The following is a 19,470-nucleotide window of genomic DNA, read 5'->3' on the forward strand; positions in this document are numbered from 1 at the left end:
CTGGAGGCTTTCGGGCATGACGATGAGGTGCCCACGCAGCACCACCCCCTCATCTCCGACGCTAAGTTCACTCCGTATCTGCCACAGCTGCTGCCTGGCATGACGCACCTCCGGCCGGAGGCACGAAGCGCCATCAAGGAAATGGGCCCAACGATTTCCTTCGAGTGCCTCCCTAACCTTCGCCAGGGTCTCGTCCGTCGCAGTGGCGTCGCTAATTTCCTGGAGCGACATGTTCTCGGGGCACGCCGCTAGGGTGACCATGTGCACTATCTCCTCCACTTCATCTCCTTCAGCATCGAGGGCCGGTGGGGGTGTGACATCCGGATGACGCGACAAGTAGTCGGCAGGGTTGTGTGCTCCTGGCCTGAACACCACCTTGAACCGGTAACCCTGCAGCTGGACAGCCCACCTCTCGATGCGTGGGGGAGCAAGCCGGGATGTCCCCGCAAAGAGGGGCAACAGGGGTTTATGGTCTGTGACCACCGTGAAGTCCTGTCCACAGAGATAGAGGTGAAAGTGCTGGCATGCCCACTTGATGGCCAGCGCCTCCCTTTCAATTTGGGCATACCTGGTCTCCGTGTCGGACAGGGCCTTGCTGGCATAGGCGACAGGCTTCCACTCTTCCGGCCCATACTCCTGCAGCAGCACGGCTCCCAATCCCACTGGGCTGGCATCGACTATCAACTCGGTCCGTCTCCGTGGCTGGAAGTAGGCCATGACGGTATTGTCAAGCAGACTGGCCTTGACGGCCTGGAACGCCTTGTGTGCAGCAGCAGTCCAGTCCCATTTCTGATCAGCACGGGTGAGGGCACGGAGAGGCTCCGCTAAGTCGGCCAGGTTCGGGATAAACCGGCCACAGTACGTGGCCATGCCCAGAAAACTGCGGACTTCTGTTTGACTTCTAGGCGTGCTGGCCGCTTTGATGGCTTCGGCCTTCTTAGGGTCGACTTTAAGGCCTTCCCTCGTAAAGATATATCCAAAGAAGTCCACTGACTCCTGATAGAAGGCACATTTAGCGCGGTGGAGGGTGAGGCCGCTATCGGCGAGTCTCTGCAGAGTCGCCCTCAAGTTGGCGTGATGCTCCTCTAGGGTCGTTGAGTAAACTAGGATGTCATCACTCAGGTTGATCACCCCTTTTAGTCCGGAGAGCACCTCGCGAATGGCGTTCTGGAAGACCTCGGCGGCCGACGAGACGCCAAAACTGAGCCGAGTGTAGCGACGCAGCCCCACGTGCGTCGAAAACGTGGTGATGTACCTGCTAGCCGGCTCTAGCTCCAGCTGGTGATATCCGGAGTTGAGGTCTAATTTGGAAAACCATTTCGCCCCGTTGAGGTCAGCTATAATATCGTCCATAGTGGGGGTGATGTGTCGTTCGCGCTTGACAGCGGTGTTGGGGAGCCTCATGTCCACGCACAGACGTATGGCTCCCGGCTGCTTCGGTTTTGGGGCAACCACCAGGGGCGAGACCCAGGGTGTCGGGCCCGACACTTTCTCGATCACTCCCAACTCCTCAAGCTTGCGAAGCTCTTCCTCAACTTGGGGCCTGAGGTTAAACGGTACTCGCCGGTGTCTGAGAGCGACAGGTTTCACCGTCGCATCAATGTGTAGCTTAAACTTTTTACCCTTGAGCTTGCCGAGGCCTTTGAACAGTTCTGGGAAGTCCTTTAACATGAAGTCAGCGTGAGCCTGGTGTACTTGGTTGGCGAAAAACACCAGTCCCAGATCCTCTGCTGTGTGGCAGCTCAGGAGGGTGCCTTTCTTGCCCTCGGTGATGTGGAATCTGGTCACAGTCGAATATTCTCCGTTGACTACTGTGGTTTGAATCACTCCACGAAGAGGCATGGGCTCTGTCCCGCCATAGGTGTAGATGCGTGCCGCGGACGGTGCTAGCGTCGGCTTTGGGGACATGCGCTCATACTGGTCCGAGTCCATGACGTTCACGGACGCCCCGGTGTCTATCAGCGCGTTGACACTCGTCCCGTCCACTGAGACGGAACACATTGGAGGCGGTCGCCTTTTCGTGGATGCCCTGCTCACGTAGGAGATGACATACACCTCATCGTCTTCGTCGTCCTCATATCTGGGCCGGCGGTCTTGAGCCTCCGTGTCGGGAGGGGGTCTCTCCTGGTCAAGAGACAGCTGTCGGACTCGTTGGGTCACTGTTCTGGCGCGCGGGCCTGCTGCCCGGAACTTCCCTCCCCGGCAGACAGCAGCGAAGTGATTCATGCGCCCACACTTGAGGCACGTCTTGCCTTTGGCACCACACGTGGCCGTGGAAGGATGGTCCACACCACAGTACCCGCACTGGCTGTCCCTTGGCGGGCCACCCCGCAGCCTTGCTGGCGGGAATCTTCTTTGGATCACCTCCACTCGCTCTTCCTTGATGGCCGGGGCCCTTGCCCCAGACGGGGCGATCACCGGGGTGCGCAGCGCGACCTCCATCTCCTCCGCCCGGGCATCCGACAACTCGTGCGACCTTGCCAGGATGAGGATCTCGTCTAAGGTGATCCCCGGCTGTCGGAGGATCAGCTTTCTCAGCAACTTAGATTTGCAGCCGACGATGATCTGGTCCCTGATTTCGTCGCGAGGGTTGATGAAGGGACACGTGCTCGCGAGCCGTCGGAGTCGAGTGTAGTACATGTCGACTGACTCGGAGTCCAGCTGCCATGCGCGCTTGAATTTGAATTTTTCAAAATCATTGTTCAACTGAGGGTCAAAGTGCGCGTTGAGGGCCGCGACTGCGGCGTCATAGTTGTCCTCGGCTCCAGTGTTCGGGAGCGATTCAAATAAGTCATAGATCTCTTGACCCCCATAGAGAATGAGGAGCGACCTCTTCACCGTACCGTCGGTTTCTCTTGTGCCCCTGAAGTACAGATTGAGGCGTCCGACCCATGCTCTCCAGCGGACGGCCGCCGTTGCCGGGTCTGCTGATTCGCTGAATGGCGGTATGGGTGCTACGCCGGCGTGCTGATGCGCATGGGGCGCGGGTGCGTGAGGACCTGCAGGGGCGCCTGCTCCGGCCTGTGCTTGAGCCTGTGGTTGAGCGGCGGGCGCAGCTGGCTGCTGCTGGGGGGGCTGGCCAGCCCCGTCTTGGACCGCTCCTGGAGCGCCGTTGTTCATGGCGAGGCGTCACTCTGGCCTTGCTGGTGCTTTCCGGGATGGCGGCGGCGTGAGGCGCAGGGCAGGGGCGCAGGCCACGCAGCGTTTCGAGGCGCCTTAGGGCGTGACGCGGGAAGAGTCAGCAGTGGCGATGGATAGGACCCCAGGGACCAGCTGTGGCGGCAAGGACAATGATGCACGGCCTTGTGGGAGCCAATGTGAATGGAGATGCCTTGTTGCATGTGCCAATGCTTGTTGCCTTTTTCCTTATTTGATTTTTTTTTTTTTTTTTGAGCGTGTTGACACCTTCAAATGTTCCCATTAATTGACTCACAGTCCGTGAGAACGTCCCTTCGCCCCACGAGGGCAGGAGCACAGCAGGAGGGGCCTGGCGTCGTGCCTAGCGCGCGCCTCTGCAAGGGCGCCTCATGCGCGGCAGCTCCGAAGAGCGAGGGCGGGCCCAGGGCGGGTCGTCACGTGGCGCTCGCCGGGCCTGCAGTCAGCAGGCGCGCCTCCTCCGCGGTGGCAGGCGGAGTGCGGAAGGCAGGGGCCGCGCAAGCGGGGCAGATGAGCACTCACCCGCAGGACCTTCACCCAGCCGCACGTCAGCTTCCGCCGGTCCCGAGTCCCGCCAGCCGAAGGCGCACCCTCACGGGAGACGCGTGGGCGGGTCTCAGGCGCACGGGGCCAGAGCAGCACAGCGGCAGGCACCGCCGCGCGAGGCAGACACACGCGGGTCCAGGTACACCGGCCTCGTCGCCAATGTAGAGTGGTGAGGCTGGGCCTACCACGTGTATGTATATGCACTGAATAACTACACCAACACTTGCTTGCACTCAGCCGGAAAGACCCCGAGCGGTCTTCCGCTTGTTTATTTATACCGAGGGGCGAGCCCGCCCCAAGGTTGCGTGTGCGTGCGTGCGTGTAAGGATACAATGTATGTGAGAGCCCGGATGGCTCTCTACACTAGCCAATAGCAACCCATGACAAACAGGACGTACACTCTGATTCCCCAGGAAACTGCTCCCGATGGTTGATAGACCACCTAGGAAACAGCCCACGTTGGCTAACAGACCATCTGGGACTCCACTGTAGGAGCTTCAGAGTATCGATAGAGAGAGGCTGTACTAGAATTAGGGATATGACGGTTTGGGACTTGGTCCTCGGCACTTTGGATTAACTGGATATCTGGGATGGCACTTGGATGTTCAACCTCACTGTAGCTTTAATTTTTTTATACATTTCGATTCACACTTTTTGTTCTACGGGCTCGTGACTACTTGTTCTACGGGCTTGTGACTACTTAACCGATACATTAGCCTCGAAGAAGTCACTTGTGTGACGAAAAACGTGTCAGCTGTTTCTTTGGATTCAAAAACAAGCTTCATTAAGACATTTGGCTCCTGATTTTGTATTGTGGTTACTGTGCAGTATCTTATATAGTGTAAAGACTACGCGTTGACTGAAGAATGAATGCTTTATACAATGATTTCTCATGTAAACGGAGGTGTTTCACCAATGTGTTATATGCATGTAGGGTAGTTGGATGCATTTGTACCATACAGCACCACAGATAGAAATTCTTTTGAAATTTGTTCTACAAATATATTAGCACCTACCAATAGTTGTGCGATCATGAAACCATCACTACCCTTTCTAGTTTTGTAATGGATGTAGATAGTAACAGCAAATAAATGCCAGTTCTGTCTCACCTGACTACGTACCTGCAGCTCCCAGTCGCACTGCCATGGTATGAGGTGGCTGGTGAGCAGCGCTGCCCCTTTACCATAGGTCATATAATTAAACCGTGGACTTGTAGCACAGAATACTGTATGGGTGGTGTTCGACTGGTGGTGTTTTGCCTCAGTTGTGGGCATTTCTTTAGGAATGTTTACATTTACCTGCTTACAAAGTTGCAAAAAATTCACTGCTGTCTTGTGTTAGAGATACTGTGATACGAAATTGCTTGCTTCCAAATGCAAAACTTACACAATATATTTTGATTGGGGGCACTTGTTCATGGTCAGTTTGGGTACTTGTGTTTCTTTTGATCAGCTACACTGACCTGCGCGTAGCAACCAGGAAAGGGAAAAGACAGCACAATTGTATCCCCTCCCCTAATAAAGAGGAGCGACTTGTTTTATGTTTGTAATCTTTTAAGAATTTAAAGGAAACTGGATTTTTTTGTTTGCTGTCTCTCATCTGCTCCCTCTCAGTCTCTTCTTCCCCCTCTGAATGTCAGTCTCTCTCTCACTCTCTCTGACAAAACTATTTTTTTCCCGCTCACTGTCTTTCTCGTTTTAAGCATGCCCCTTTGCTGTACCTCTGTCTCGCTCAGGGCCATAGCGGACGCGGGGCGTTTCCCAGTGGGCTGACAGGGTGGGGGCCGGTTGTTGGCCCCTTCAGGTTGGCGTTTTTGTTACCAGGGGCCAGCAATATCTGGCCCCTGTAACAAAATCAGCTAAAACCGGCCCTAGCAAACAGATTGGCTGCACCACCCCCCACGGGGGCTGGCCGAGGAATTTGCCAGGGCCGGTTTCGGTTCCCAGTCCGGCCCTGGTCTCGCTTTTACTCTCGTACCCTGTCCGTTGTTGCATCTTCCTCCCCACTCTCCCACTGGCAAATTTTTGTTACCCCCCTTACTTGCCCTCCTCCCAATGTCTGCTGATTGATTTCCAGCCACCTCCACCATCTTTTATTTATTGTTTGGGATTGAATGTGCATAGTGATTTACATTGTGGCAGTATGCTGTTCATTCATCTGTTCATCCTGGTAGAGCCCCTATTTTTGACTTCTTTTAGGGTGATGCACTTAAAGGCGGTTCAATTTGAAGTGCTATGATACATATGCTCTCTGTTCACCCACCTGCAGACTGGGTTCTTTTTATAGGGAAGCAGTGTGCAGTCCAGTTCCTTTCAACTAGAAAGGGCCTCTAAGTGATTCAATTCACACAGGGGCACTAGATAAGGGACTTCACTTGTTCATTCATTCTGCTTTAGACCGATGGGAAGCTGAAATCGCAATGGTTTCTTCCCATAAGAGGAGGATAGCTGTCTTCATGTGGGGAGGGGTCCTGCCGGGGACCTGTAGCACAAGAGTCATGACAGTGCTGTGAGTCCATGCAGCGCTCCTAGAAAAGTCCAACTTCGCCTTACTTCTCTTTCATGTGTAAATCTCAGTTTTTTAAATATTTCATCAGGTTCATTTTATCAGCTGCATATTTTTTTTATCATAGTACTAACCCAGTTAACTAATCTTCCCACTTTAGAAATAATACCAGTAACAGCACAATATATTGCCTTTATAAGTCTTAACACTTGAACATACTTTCAGTAACTTATATTGCAGAACTCTTCACCATGCTACAGCTTACAACAAAAACAGTGTGTTAATCACATAGGCGAAACTGAATGCATTTACCAATGCTTCTTTGTAGTTGATGCTAAATCTTTACACTTTTGTAAAGGCTTCTAGTTCTGGTTTTGAGAGCTGGGATGGACACTGTCGGATTTGTTGGGAAGCACAGGATATTATCGGCAAGACAATTTTGGTGATTATTCCTTTAACAGTCATATCTTCTATTGATTGTTTATTATTGATCCTATGAATGAGGGTTCAATGACGAGCAAATATGAGAAGAAAGTGGGGCATCTCTCTCTCGTTCCCTTGTGAATTGAATGTGTTGTGAATGTTTACTATTGATTCTTATTCGGGCTACCAGTCTCACATAATTTGCAACAATAAACGAATCTTGTGTCGCCATGTGTGTGCCACCCCTGGATGCACCCTGATTGAAAGGGAAATATCTCTGGTCAAACTAGATTCAGACTTGTCATTAGGAGCTTTGTGAATATTTTTACATTGCTTTTAAGGAGTGCTATAGGTCGGTAAGAACCACACAGAGAAAGATCCCTATTTCACGAGGTTGTGCCTCCCAGAATACTGCCACTCCCCATGACATGCAACTCATCTGTCTATACTTTATAGTACTGGTCACCTCCACACAGGTTTCTTCCTATTCTCTCAGCAGCTCGGTTACTCCATTACAATGGACAGGTTTTGAATGCACAAGATCCTGTGTGCCTCCTTGGAAATGCACACAGTATGTCTTCCTTCATGAAAAGGAAGTCTAACTGGGTACCTTCATCTATATGGAATCGATTTTTGCTACAAGGTTGGCGTAATATTACCAAACGTTTAATGCCATGCCTGGTTTGCCGAGGAATAAATTATGAGAGAGAAAAATTATGTCCCCTTGAAACGAGACTGGACTCTTTTGCCTTGATCCATTTGTGATTTGTTACTTAATTTTCACAGAAGTGCTCATTTGTCTGTATGTCAGGTGGTAGCTTTTGATGGATTTGATAAACGTAGTAGGCTTGACGTATGCAGTCGAGTTCTATTTCACCGATTTATGCTTCTTGGAGGATATTGTGGAAGAGTTTATTGATATGCTTTTCAAGGTCGGGGTTCGGAATTTTCAAGTTGACTCCCTTGATTTTAATATTTTTCTCCAAATGTGGGTCTTGCCATGCTCCAGCTTTTAAAGATTCACAGTGTGCTGAGCCTCTAGTGCTCACACTCACTCTTCAAGGAAATATTTCTAATGAGCCTGTTCTTCAGTGAAGGTCTCACCTTGGTCTAATCTGCTTTTTGTAGACTCTGGTGAAGTTCAGGAATACATTTTCCTTACTTGGAGTAATGAAGAGAGTTTAGTCTGAGTTACTTGATGTGGAGTTAGATATCTTTATGGCCCTGTGCCACTGAGGAATCAAGAGAAAAGTTGAAGTCCTGACTTTCCAGTTTTCTCTTTTGTGAGATGTGTCTCTCTTTAGGCCTTGCATCATAGCTTTTATAGAAGGCATTTTCTGTGCCTTCTGCTTGGTGGTTGCCATGGTATAGACATAAACTAGGGGTTTCTCAGATCCTCTATTTGCTTAGGTATCCTTGCCTCCTCACAGCAGTTGACTGTTAATGAGAAGAGGTGTGTGCGCCAAGTCAATGCTAGTTAAAGAGGAGCTGGCTATGCTGATGATAGTGATCATGGGAGGTGGAAGATGCCATGTGGTAAGTAGTCATGGATGTACTTACAGGGGACCAGTGTCCCCTTAGTATATGTGGGCGGCAATGAAAAGTTCACGGCAAGGCCTAGAGGACAATTGTTTCTCATCTTGAAGCGAAGATACTGATGATTCAACTTAATTTAGTTTTGTTAGGGTTCAGCAAGTTCAAGGCTTCACAATTTGCCCTGTGCAGTCCAGTGGCAATGAGCACAATCATGGGTCTCCAGGAGGCCCGCAGGATCGAGACCTCTGGTACTGCACCCGACACAGTGCCAGGCTCAGACTCACTGCATGGATGGGATGACGGGATCGGCTGACTTACCCTGTCATTATGACCATTTATGTCTCCTCAGCCTAGCTTTTCTAGGAAGGGACCTGCGTAGCCAACAGGCTCTCACGCCCTCTGAAGCCCCCATAGTTCAAAGAGTGTGTCTTATACCTAGTACGAATAGTTTGATATGTAATAGATGGTGCATCATCACTTAGCCAGGTTTCTGGCACATAATGTTGTGTAGTCAGGGATGGACGCCCTTACAGGATCCTTGTTGTGGAAATGATTTTTATTCAATGTTCTAACATTCTGGAGAATACAGTAGAACATTTATGGGGATTGCGAGGTTGATAAGAGTCCAAAGCCGGTAAAGAAGCAGTTTTAGGTGTAAAATCTGAAGGTATGGAAGGGTAAAGATTAGACGTGCATGTTTAGAAGAGATTTTACAAGATTAATGGGAGTATGGGTAAGTGGATGGTGTGTTGGTGATCATAGTTGGAAGTCCTTATGGGAAGAAGGAAAGGGGAGAGGGAATGCCTGAGGTGGAGAGAGTTTAAGAGCAGAATGAAGCAGGAAGGGTGGATGAGAGGAAGTAAGATAATGTAGAGGTGCGATCTATAGAGGTATGTTAATGTATTCATTGGTTTGTGCTCATTTGGAGTGTAACAGTGAATGGGAGAACGTAAAAAAGTTTGATTCAGGGAAGGAGGATAAGCATTCTTGGATAGAGTTGGATTCTAGTATGTGGTTAAAGAGTGGAGTGGGACCAGATTGCATATTATCCATAGAGGAGGAATTAGCTCTAGTTAAGGAAGGATTGTTAGAGATGGAAATATTAGTCATAGGAGAAATGTCAGTTGAAAGCATGGAAGGGAGAGGTTGAATAGTGTTAAATATGTAAGGTGGGCAGTAGGAGAGTTTGGAGCTAGTGAGTTATGGGGATAGGTTGGGAGGTTGTGACCAAGTGTTGAAAAGATGGGTACTACAGGAATCACAGAATATAGAGTGGAGTATAGACCAAACATTTTTGCAGTTTGACATTATGAAAAAGTGTTGCATTTTTAATTGTTGACATTTGTGTCTGGAGAAGGATATTCCTGCTGCAGTGTCTCTCAGTCATGTGGTGATTTTGATTGAGAGAAAGGTGACTCTAAGTTATGAAATTTTAGAGCAGGCAGCCAAACGTTGACTGGATAATCTTGTAGACTTGTATAAGAGAAATAATCTGTAGCAATGGACTGGAAAGGGGCTACTGGAGAGGTCAGAGAGAGGCACTGATTTGAAAAGTCATTGACTACCAGGAGCCAAGCCAATTGAGCATGTGTGTGATACAGTTGCACTGCAGTAGTGAGAGCAGAACTACAAATTGTCACAAGAGTTGATGGGAATTATTGTACTGGGATGTACACAGTCAAGTTGCTCCTGTCAGGAGATTAAAAAGCCTGTGGTAGTGGTCTACCCAGTAGATGAAATCGCAGATTTCAAACAACTAAGGTATCCGCAAAGATGGTTTGAAAGCTCATTACCACAGCATTCAAATTAACAAAGTCCATATAATAGGTCTGTGGATTGCTTGGGGGCAGAAGTGATGCAATCTTAATGAAATATCAGATCCTAAAGTAGTGGGTCTGCGTGGTGGTCCCTAAAGTTTAAGCTAATCTGTGGGGTCAACCTGGAAGCCGGGTTGACACTATCCCATGTAAACTGCAGAGCCTTCAGTAGTGTATCTGATCAGTATACCCAAAAGTGATCTCAACACTATGCTATAGAGATCACAGAAATCTCAATATTTGGTCTAAAGGATCTAGCCCACTTACTACCCTGAAGTGGTATTATTGTTGTGTAGTGTCCTCTGGGCAATTGAAATGATTATTGTTCATCTCCGACCAGCGGGGCGCTGCCAGGATCCGTTGTGAGCGAACGTGTGCTGCGCGCTCCGGCTGACATTTCCCTGGCAAACACTGATCCTGAGCCCCTACCCTATCCTGGAGCACCTGGTTGGGAGAGTGACCAGGGAGTGTATTGATCGCAACACCTTGGTTTCAAGAGCCGGATTTGTGGCGGAATAGCCGAACTAAAAGCTGGGGACGAACGCTCCGGTGGGAAGCCAGATGGCGGCCGAAGCAGTGCGGTGAGCTTAACCCACGGTGCACCGAGAAGGGCATAAGCGACTGGGAACGCCTAGCTGAGTTCAGCGCTGCAGTCGCTGCAAGCAGAGGCCGAGAGATCAGCGAGATGAAACGGAAGTCCTGCGCGCACTGGCGATAACGCTGACGAGACGTCATGGGTGGAGGGCACTGGACGAGCGCTGCAGATTCTTGGAACTGCATCGTGCTTAGGCATTCTGGTAATTGAGCCCCGCAAATGGAGGGCGGCGGTTGTAGGAGAGTAGGGTCTGCTATCCTATTGTCACCCCAATTTTTGCTTTTTGCTTCACTGGTTTTCGACTTAATGTGGCTGTGGGCCTGCTAATCAGACCCCCAGCCTACTGTTCTCTCTCTGAATTCACAGACATGTACTATAGGTACATATCCAATTTGGTACTGGACACCTTGTCAGCCCCTATCCAGTGCACTATAGGTGCCAAGGGCATAGGTGCATCCAAGGCCTACCAGGGGCTGCAGCATATCTTTTCCCACCCCTGGCTGGTACTTAAATCGACATAACTGGCTTTCCCACAGCTGGGGCAAGGTGGTGTACTCACCCCTTGCTTAGATGTAGTATACCTAAGTCTAAACCTATATCTGGACACATCTATACCTATCAGTCACTCCTATGGCAGGCCTTACTGTCCTGGAGGCAGAGTGCTTGGTTTTATGCGAGATGGTGCTCTAGCATGAGCTGAGCCTGACTGCAGTGTTGGGACCAATTCCTTAATACTGTTCCAGTGATACTGCCATACCATATACTCTTAAGTGCATTATAATCCTTACGGTTATTGTAACTTTGGTTTGGCTTTATCAAAACATGTCGTGTTTGGTGTCATACACATTGGAATACTATCCCCTCACCAGTCCTGGTGATGAGGATAGCATTCCCCCTTGCTAGAGGGAGAAGGCATGTTACTTTACTAAAATGCGGTTAATCCTAACCAGAGCCCCAGCATCACAAAATGGATGCTGCTGCCACAGACACATGTCTGGCCTCCTGCTGCTGACCGAAACTCGGCAGAGGACGCCTGGACAAAGGGTTTCCTGTCACAGGGAGGTGTCACACCACCCCAGACAGGAGATGGTGGATTGTAGCAGGGAGGGTTGAATGAAACTAGACACTGCCTGGGGCGCACAAGGTGTCCCTGGGCAGATTCCAGTCAAACCGGTACTGGGGCCATCCAGCCCCAGTCCTGGCGCAAAACTGGACAAAGGGAAAGGGGTGTAACCACCCCCTTCTCAGGTCCTACCCATAGGAGGGACCTAGCAGGTAGTCCAGCCCCCAGATTTGGAATATAGGTGGGAGCAGTGCCAATGCACATCAGATTATCCTGACTGAAACTTATGAAACGAAACTCTGGACCCTTCGACATCCCACTCCTCGTGGAAGACTGAAGAATCTCCCTTGTGGTCAAGGAGTGACCGCCCTGTGCAAACAGGCACCATCCAGCACCTCGACGTTTGCTTTGTTGCAGTTCCCGCCGGAACTCGAGCGACAGAGATCGACAAGAGCCAGCGTGCCTGCCTTCTAACAGCCCGATCCACAGTCTATGCAGAGCTGAGACCCGTGGAGGCGACCTGAAGCGTGGGAGCGGCCATCTTGAATAAACCACGAAGCGCTGACCGTGCAGCAACCGAGGCTCCCTCGAAGCTGTGCATTGGAGTTTGAGAAACTCCAGCCCCGAGCAGCTTTTGCACCGAAGCTCACCCCTCCACACTCCTCGAGTGCTGCGTGGGGCCCTTTTGCATTTTTCTGCTCGACACGTTGGTCCGGTCGCTTGCCCGTTGGCTAGCGGCTCCAGTACAGACGAACCTTTGAATTTGCTCTGCTAGTCTGGTTGCTCCAGACTGGCCCTCGCTCCCCTGAAAAGAAGCACCCGATCTGACCTTCCTGGTCCGGTCAAGAAGCGATCTTCGAATCCTGCGTGGGTTGCCTTTGCCAAGGCTTGTTGACTCCGATCTTGAAGCCGACACCGCCGACAGCGAGAGCCTTCGTGGGACAGCTCGTGATTCACTCCAGGACATCCTCGGTGCCCCAGAGACCACGTGGCAGCAGAGAGAAGCTACACGACATCGACCTGATTGCGCCCGACATTGCCTGGTTCCTTCCTGGTCACTGGCTAGCGACCCAGACTCTGTCCCCTCTGCTTTCAGGTACTCTACAACTTCGATCCACCCTTGGATCGCACCGGACACTTCTCTTCTGGACGCCTGCAGCATTTTCATCTCCAGGCACCCTAGATCTTCGTGACGAAAGCCGACACATCTTTGCACCTGTGCACCCGCTTCCTGTGGGTGAGGTAACTCTTGAACACCGATGCTCATGTAGAGGTTTACACCTCTAGTGTCTAACTCTAAAGTTTTGTCTTTCTAGTACAGTCGGAAGACTCTTAAAACTGTAACTCGATAACTTTTACGCACCATTGACTTTGCATTGGTGCATGCCTGTGCTTTCTGCACTGCACCCGAATCCCGCGGGCTACTCCAGTCCTAACTGTGGTTAGTCCAGTGTAGTCCAAGCGATTCACAAGGCCCTAGGCCTTACCCCCGATCGATTAGTGATTGTTATACCACTTTTTTGATATATGGTTTGAGTGGCCACCGGCCTCATCCAAAACGTGCAACTTGTCTATGTTTAACTGTGCTTTTATTTAAACGCTTGTGCTACATTGCTCATAAAGAGTAGTGGGGATTATTCTAAAGAATAAATATATATATTTTGATAATATATAACTTGTGTGGTGTCCTTTCATTTGATATTACAGGATTGCATATGGTAAAACAGCTGGCTTCACATGTCCTTTGGAGTTAAGCCTTTAAGGCTGCTTAGTCCATGCTACCCCTAGGATAGCTTGTCTATAAGGTTGACTTACAACACCACCATAAGGGATTGTTTGGACTGATACAAGGTGCCCACAGAACTGTGGACATCATATACCAGGCCAACTTCTCACAGCGGTGCTCGCGACCAGTGAAGAAACCAACCCCGGTTTGCACTGTGGGGACTTCGGATGTGAACAGGAGCACGTGCGGAGAACACGGAGTGGCGCCCCTCCATCCCTCCCCTGGCATCGCCATACTGCAAGAGACAGTGGCTGAGGTGCAGAATACGCGCAGACAGCCTGTATAGCTGCGTGAGTGTCTGAACTGCGCCAGAGCCCACCAGCGGTGATCAGGGGTGAGAGCTCTGGGCTTTTGTGAGCCTATGTTACGGAATCTGTTGCGGGTGACCTCATGGGAGGCCTGGATAGCTCTTTCCAGGACCCAAGGCTATTTTGGAAAGTTGTTGTCTGGCCGGTGGGAGACCGGACGCCTGCATCAGTACCGTATTTAGTGAGGGGGAGAGCTATGACACTGAAACTGGCCTGCAATTAAGCTCCCTAATTCCTGGAACTGGGACACTCTATGACAGGCCTCATAATCTGGGGATACGGGGCCACTGAAGAGGCTGAAGCCTGACCACACCACCGAGACCTCTGTTAAGGTGACAGCAGTCACAACCAAAGAGGGTGTTGGAGGGAGGCTCCCACCTGAGAGCTCTGTGCGCCCAGCCTGCACTCGCAGTGCTGCGCAAAGAGGATTGCACAATAGCGCATCCGTGGAAACCTACAAGGAGTGATGGGGAAGTCATCCAAGAGAAGGGGATATAGCGTCCTCAACACTGGGGGTCCAGGCCCCCAGACGAATGATGAAGAAGAGTGCGTAAAGTCGGGGAAGGGGAAGGGTGGCGCCACCCCCACCCTGACAGACATCATGCAGGCTATCACGGCCTCCAGGGAGGCCCTGGAGGTGAAAATCGACTTGATTGGGACAGATGTGTGTTTATTAAAAGACAACCATCGCAAACTCAAAGAACGCGGATGGCCTCAGAAGGGGAGCTCGCGGAGGTACCGGAGAAAGTGGAGTTGCTCCAGAAGGCACTCACCACAGTCGAGGACCGAGTCAAAGTGGAGGAGGCGTGAGCGTAGGAGACCGAAGGAAGATCGCGCAGGAACAATATCAGGTTTATTGGAATGCCGGAAAAATCAGAGGGAACAGACATGGTGGGCTTCCTTGAGGGCTGGCTTAAAACTGAAGTCGCTCCAGAGGGGCTCTCCCCCTTTTATGTGCTGGAACGAGCCCACAAGGTCCCAGCCCGACCGCCTCAGCCGGGGGCACCTCCCCGACCCATAGTGGCAAGGCTGCTGCATTTTCGTGATTGTGACCATGTGCTCCTCAAGGCCTCTCAAAAACAAGAACTGCAGATTGCCAACAGTAAAATAATGATCTTCCCAGATTTCACGAATGAAGTACAGCAACAGAGGGCCTCGTGTTTAGGGGTGAAGAAGAAACGGAGACAACTCCAGATACCTTATGCCATGTACTTTCCGGCACGGCTGAGAGTGGCCGACCAGGCGGAAGTGCAATTTTTCTCCACCCCGCAGGACATGTGGGACTGGCTGGACAAGCGGCGGACGCAGATTCACGGTGCTGCTTCACCGGAAAGATCACAACAGTCAGCAGGAAAGAACGCGCTTGCGGTGTGTGCTCCATCATCCACAGAAGCCAGGAACGAAAGGTGTAAGGCATTGCACGTGGCGGCGGAACTCACCAGAGGGGACTCCAGCCCTGGCTCGATTAAGTCTGGTCTAGACGCAGATAAGTCAGACAGGTCGGTGGCTGCTAGTTCTAATGAAAACTCAGATGAAAAACTGCCACAAGTCACGCCTCAAACGGAGGACAATATTGACTGATCTGAACAGTCTGGGGGGTTGATATGGCTATTTAACAGTGCTACTGTGAGGTCTATACTTACTTGGGTGGAGGATATGGTGTTGATCTCCCAATCGCCAAGGACTTGAAGTCCTCTTGGATCCTGTGGAAGATAATGTTTTGGACCCTTGCTGATGGGGATATTGGTGGAGCTCTGAGAGCCCTTGCTTGCGCTTCACAGCCCCATCACTAGATAGAACACAGTTTGGGAGATTACTCTGAGTTTGGATGGGAAATTACTTGGTTACACCAGTCCTGGGGTGGGGGAGTTGGGGTTTTTGTTATTTCACTTTTTAGGGGTTGGGGAAATGTTGGGGCCAGGCGTGTCATAATCAGTGTAGTCTTAGAACAGACTTTTCTCCTGCATCAATGGTACCCCCCCTTAGACCTTAAATGTATCTCTTGGAATGTTACAGGGAATGCACACACGTCTCGACATCATAAGATACATACTTTTCTAATAAGGAGGGGAGTCCAGATTGCATTGCTCCAAGAGAATCATATCATGGCCAAAGAGGGGGACGCACTCGAGCGCAGATGTAGAAGTCAGGTGATTTTTACTAACTATTCAACTTTCGCTCGGGGGTCCTGATTTGCGTCAGAACAGGAGTGCCCTTCCAATGTATGAACCAACTGATTGACCCAGAGGGCAGATACATTGTAGTCACAGGTAAATTAGATGGTAGGGATGTAGCCCTAGGCAACCTCTATGGACCGAGTATGGATCAGCCAGCGTTATTGGCCCAGCTATCTGGGACACTTGCCACGGTACTGACGGGCCCAGTACTCCTAGGTGGGGATTTTATTTGTGTTGCTGATGTTGGCCTAGAATGGTCGCATCCGCCACTTCCGGACACACCTACACATAGATTAGCAGCAGCACGCCTTACTTGGCAATTGCAGTGGGGTTTGATAGATTCCTGGAGAGCTCAACACCTGATAGGGACTATTCTTTTTTTTCTGCCCTACATGAACTCCCTGTTAACCTGGACTTTCCTGTGCTCCCCAGACATTCATGAAAATGTACAGACTTCCTAGTACCTCACTAGAGCAATGTCAGATCATAACCCATTATTACTAGGCTTAACATGGTCTCGTGAGCGCCATAGAATACCGATCTGGTACTTGAAACCAGAAGCTTTGGAAGATCAGGTTTACAAAACGGCGGTGGGTACTGCTATTAAGCAGTATTTTGCAGGGAATGCCAACACAGCAACCTCTAAATGAAATGAATGGAGTGGGATGCCCTTAAGTCAGTTATTCGGGCAGTGTTTCTCTGAATGTGTGGGAGTGCAAAAGACCTTGTTACAGGACACGATATTGGTGGGAACACAGGTTCCGGGAGTTGGAGAGGGAACGGCCGGGACAAAGAGCCAAGCAGGAGGAACTTCTGGCGGCTAGGGAGGAGGTGGCTGCCCAAGTGGAGCGACTTTGTTGTTTTGACTATAAAAACTATATATCCAGAGCCCATGCTGAACGGGATAAATCTGAAGGCCTGCAGGCCTGGCTGGCCAACCCGGCTCGACGGGATCAGTGATACTAGAACTAAAGGGGCAAGGAGAGGAACACATATACCGCCAGCAGGACATCAATAATAGATTCTTTGAATTTTACGAAGTGTTATATAAGAGCAAACAGTCACCCACTCTTGATGACCTGGCTAACTTTGTTGAAGCCGTGGCCTTACCAGTGATGCCGGAAAAAATAGCGAAGCAACTGGGAGCAGACATTGGGTTAAGTGAGGTGACATGGGCTATAAAAGCCGTGTCCAGCAATAAGACACCAGGTACTTGACCTATATTGATCTACATGCTCCTAGGTTAGTGGAGCTCTATAACCAAGCGCTGCCAGAGAGGCACCTCCCTTCCATGACGAGGGAGGCGGTGATTATTCCCTTACTAAAACCGGGGAAACCAGCATGGGACACTGCAATTGTCTATGCTAAATCTGGACTACAACATCAATTGTCTATGCTAAATCTGGACTACAACATCTTGAGTCGGATACTGGTGACTCTGCTTCTCCCCCATATGTCAACCCTAATCCATCAGGATCAGACGGGCTTTATTCCCACCAGAAACACTGCATTAAACATGACTCCTTCGGATCCTAGCGGCAAGATCTGACTGCGAGAATGGTGAGACCGTCTTTGCAGTAGATATTGAAAAGGCCTTTGATAGCCTTGAATGGGCCTACCTCTTCGTGGTGTGAGGAAGTTTGGGTTAGGTCCGGGATTTATTAAACGTGGAATCGACGGCCCGGGTCAAGACGGGCAGACTGATTTCTGAAAGTTGTAAAATAGAACAGGGCATGCGGCAGAGGTACCCTTTGTCGCCTCTGCTGTTTGCCTTGGCCATGGAGCCGCTCTCGGCTAGAGCTCGCACGGGACAATATTTCCCAGGTCTGGAGGTAGCCAGTCAGATTCACCATATCGCGCTCTATGCTGATGATCTGCTGCTGTTTCTGGTGGATGATTGTGACGCACTTAGAGGAGTAAGGGACCTCCTTCATGGATTGGGGCAAGTAGTGGGCCTAAAAGTGAACTGGGCAAAATCGTCCCTGTTCCTGGTAAGGGCGGATGTAGCGGTCCCCATGATGACAGAAGGGGTACAGTGGCAACCCCACTCCTTGGCCTACCTGGGCACCCAGATTTATCACTCTCCTGAGGATCTCTCGGAAGGGAATATAGGGCGGGCTCTGCGGGGAGTTGCATGTAACTTTTACTATGGAGTTCTCCCGGTTTGGAACTTGACCCGAATGTTCACCCAACTGAAATCACTGGTAACGGCGTTCATATTGGGACCTGGCAGGCGATGGGTAGCACTTAACACACTCATGAGGCCTAGAATAGAGGGAGGCTTAGCGGTACCTGACTTCGAAAACTTCTACATAGCTGCATACAATGGCTCGCAAAGAGGCTTGTGGATGAACTTAGAGGGCCAGTGGAAGAGAGAGGTGAGGACCCAGACTTGCTGCTCCTATTGCGCATACTTTTGAGACTTACTTGCAGTGCAGAGGACCTTCCTAGGGACCTTAGTGCAGCGCGTAAATGTTGGAATAGAAGTCTGCAAAGGGCCAGGGTCAAACTTCCATATGCGCCGGAAATTCCCTTGCTTATGTGTGAGGCACTCCCCCATGGCGGTGACTGGCGTAGGTTGATTGCAAGGGCAGATCTGGGTATATCTACGTTAGGGGACCTTTACGAGGAGGGCATGCTGATCCCATTCATCGACCTCAGGGATTGTCACGATCTGCCGGGGAGACTTTTTATTGCAAACAGCCTTTACGGTAGCTGTGAGGAAACATTGGAGTAAGGGGCTGGCTGAGCTGGGTATTTTGTTGGGATGTCAATTTTTGGTTACTGCGGACGGCACTTTTAATGCAGTCACATGTCTGTACAGGCGACTTACCTACACAGCACTTCCTCCCCTGACCAAAATCCATAGACCATGGGAAGCAGACCTTGGTAATCCTATAGCAGATAAGGAATGGGGGATACTGGTGGAGAGGGCATGGAATAGTACCCGAAACGCATGGTTCAAGTTGATCAACTTTTATGTACTACATAGAGCCTACCTTACCCCAGACAAACTCAATAAATATTTCAATATGCAAACCGCAGCCTGCCCATGATGTCATACAATAGGAGCTGATTTTTTGCATATGCTCTGGAGCTGCCTGAAAATAGAGGAATTCTGGGAGGAGGTAATCCTATTACTGGCGGAAGTGACAGAGAAAGAAATAGGGAACACTCCGGAATACTGGCTGTTGCACTAGTTTCCCCACACTGCTAAAAACAAGGTAACAAGTAAGTTCCAAGACCTTGGGTTAATTTTAGCTAAGAGAGACATTACCAGTCGCTAGAAATTGAGAATTGGTCCTAGTTTCGCTAGGTGGAAAAAGGAGTTCCTTAAATGGGCTGAATCTGAAACCATTGTCAGAAATGAGAATAGCTAAAAGAACAGGAGGTGAGAAATCGTTGGAAGTAGCTAGAGCTTGGACAACTTTGCTTGAATTACTTAAAAATCCAAAGGCTGCAGATTGAAGTGAACTAGAGGAAGGAGGCCAAAATGGGACTGACTGATCTCCCTACGCTGCGCCTACTGAGCGAAGCGCCCCCGTATTAACTACACCC

At 50.2% G+C, this 19,470-nt stretch overlaps 1 protein-coding gene across 1 annotated transcript in view; it reads left to right on the forward strand.

The window, feature by feature from the left end:
* CLPTM1L (CLPTM1 like) overlaps nucleotides 1–19,470 on the forward strand; it is a 1,937,019-nt gene that overhangs the window by 1,805,526 nt on the left and 112,023 nt on the right. The gene's annotated exons all lie outside the window — the stretch shown is intronic.

Source organism: Lissotriton helveticus, chromosome 4_1, assembly GCF_964261635.1.
Source record: "Lissotriton helveticus chromosome 4_1, aLisHel1.1, whole genome shotgun sequence".
NCBI lineage: Eukaryota > Metazoa > Chordata > Amphibia > Caudata > Salamandridae > Lissotriton > Lissotriton helveticus.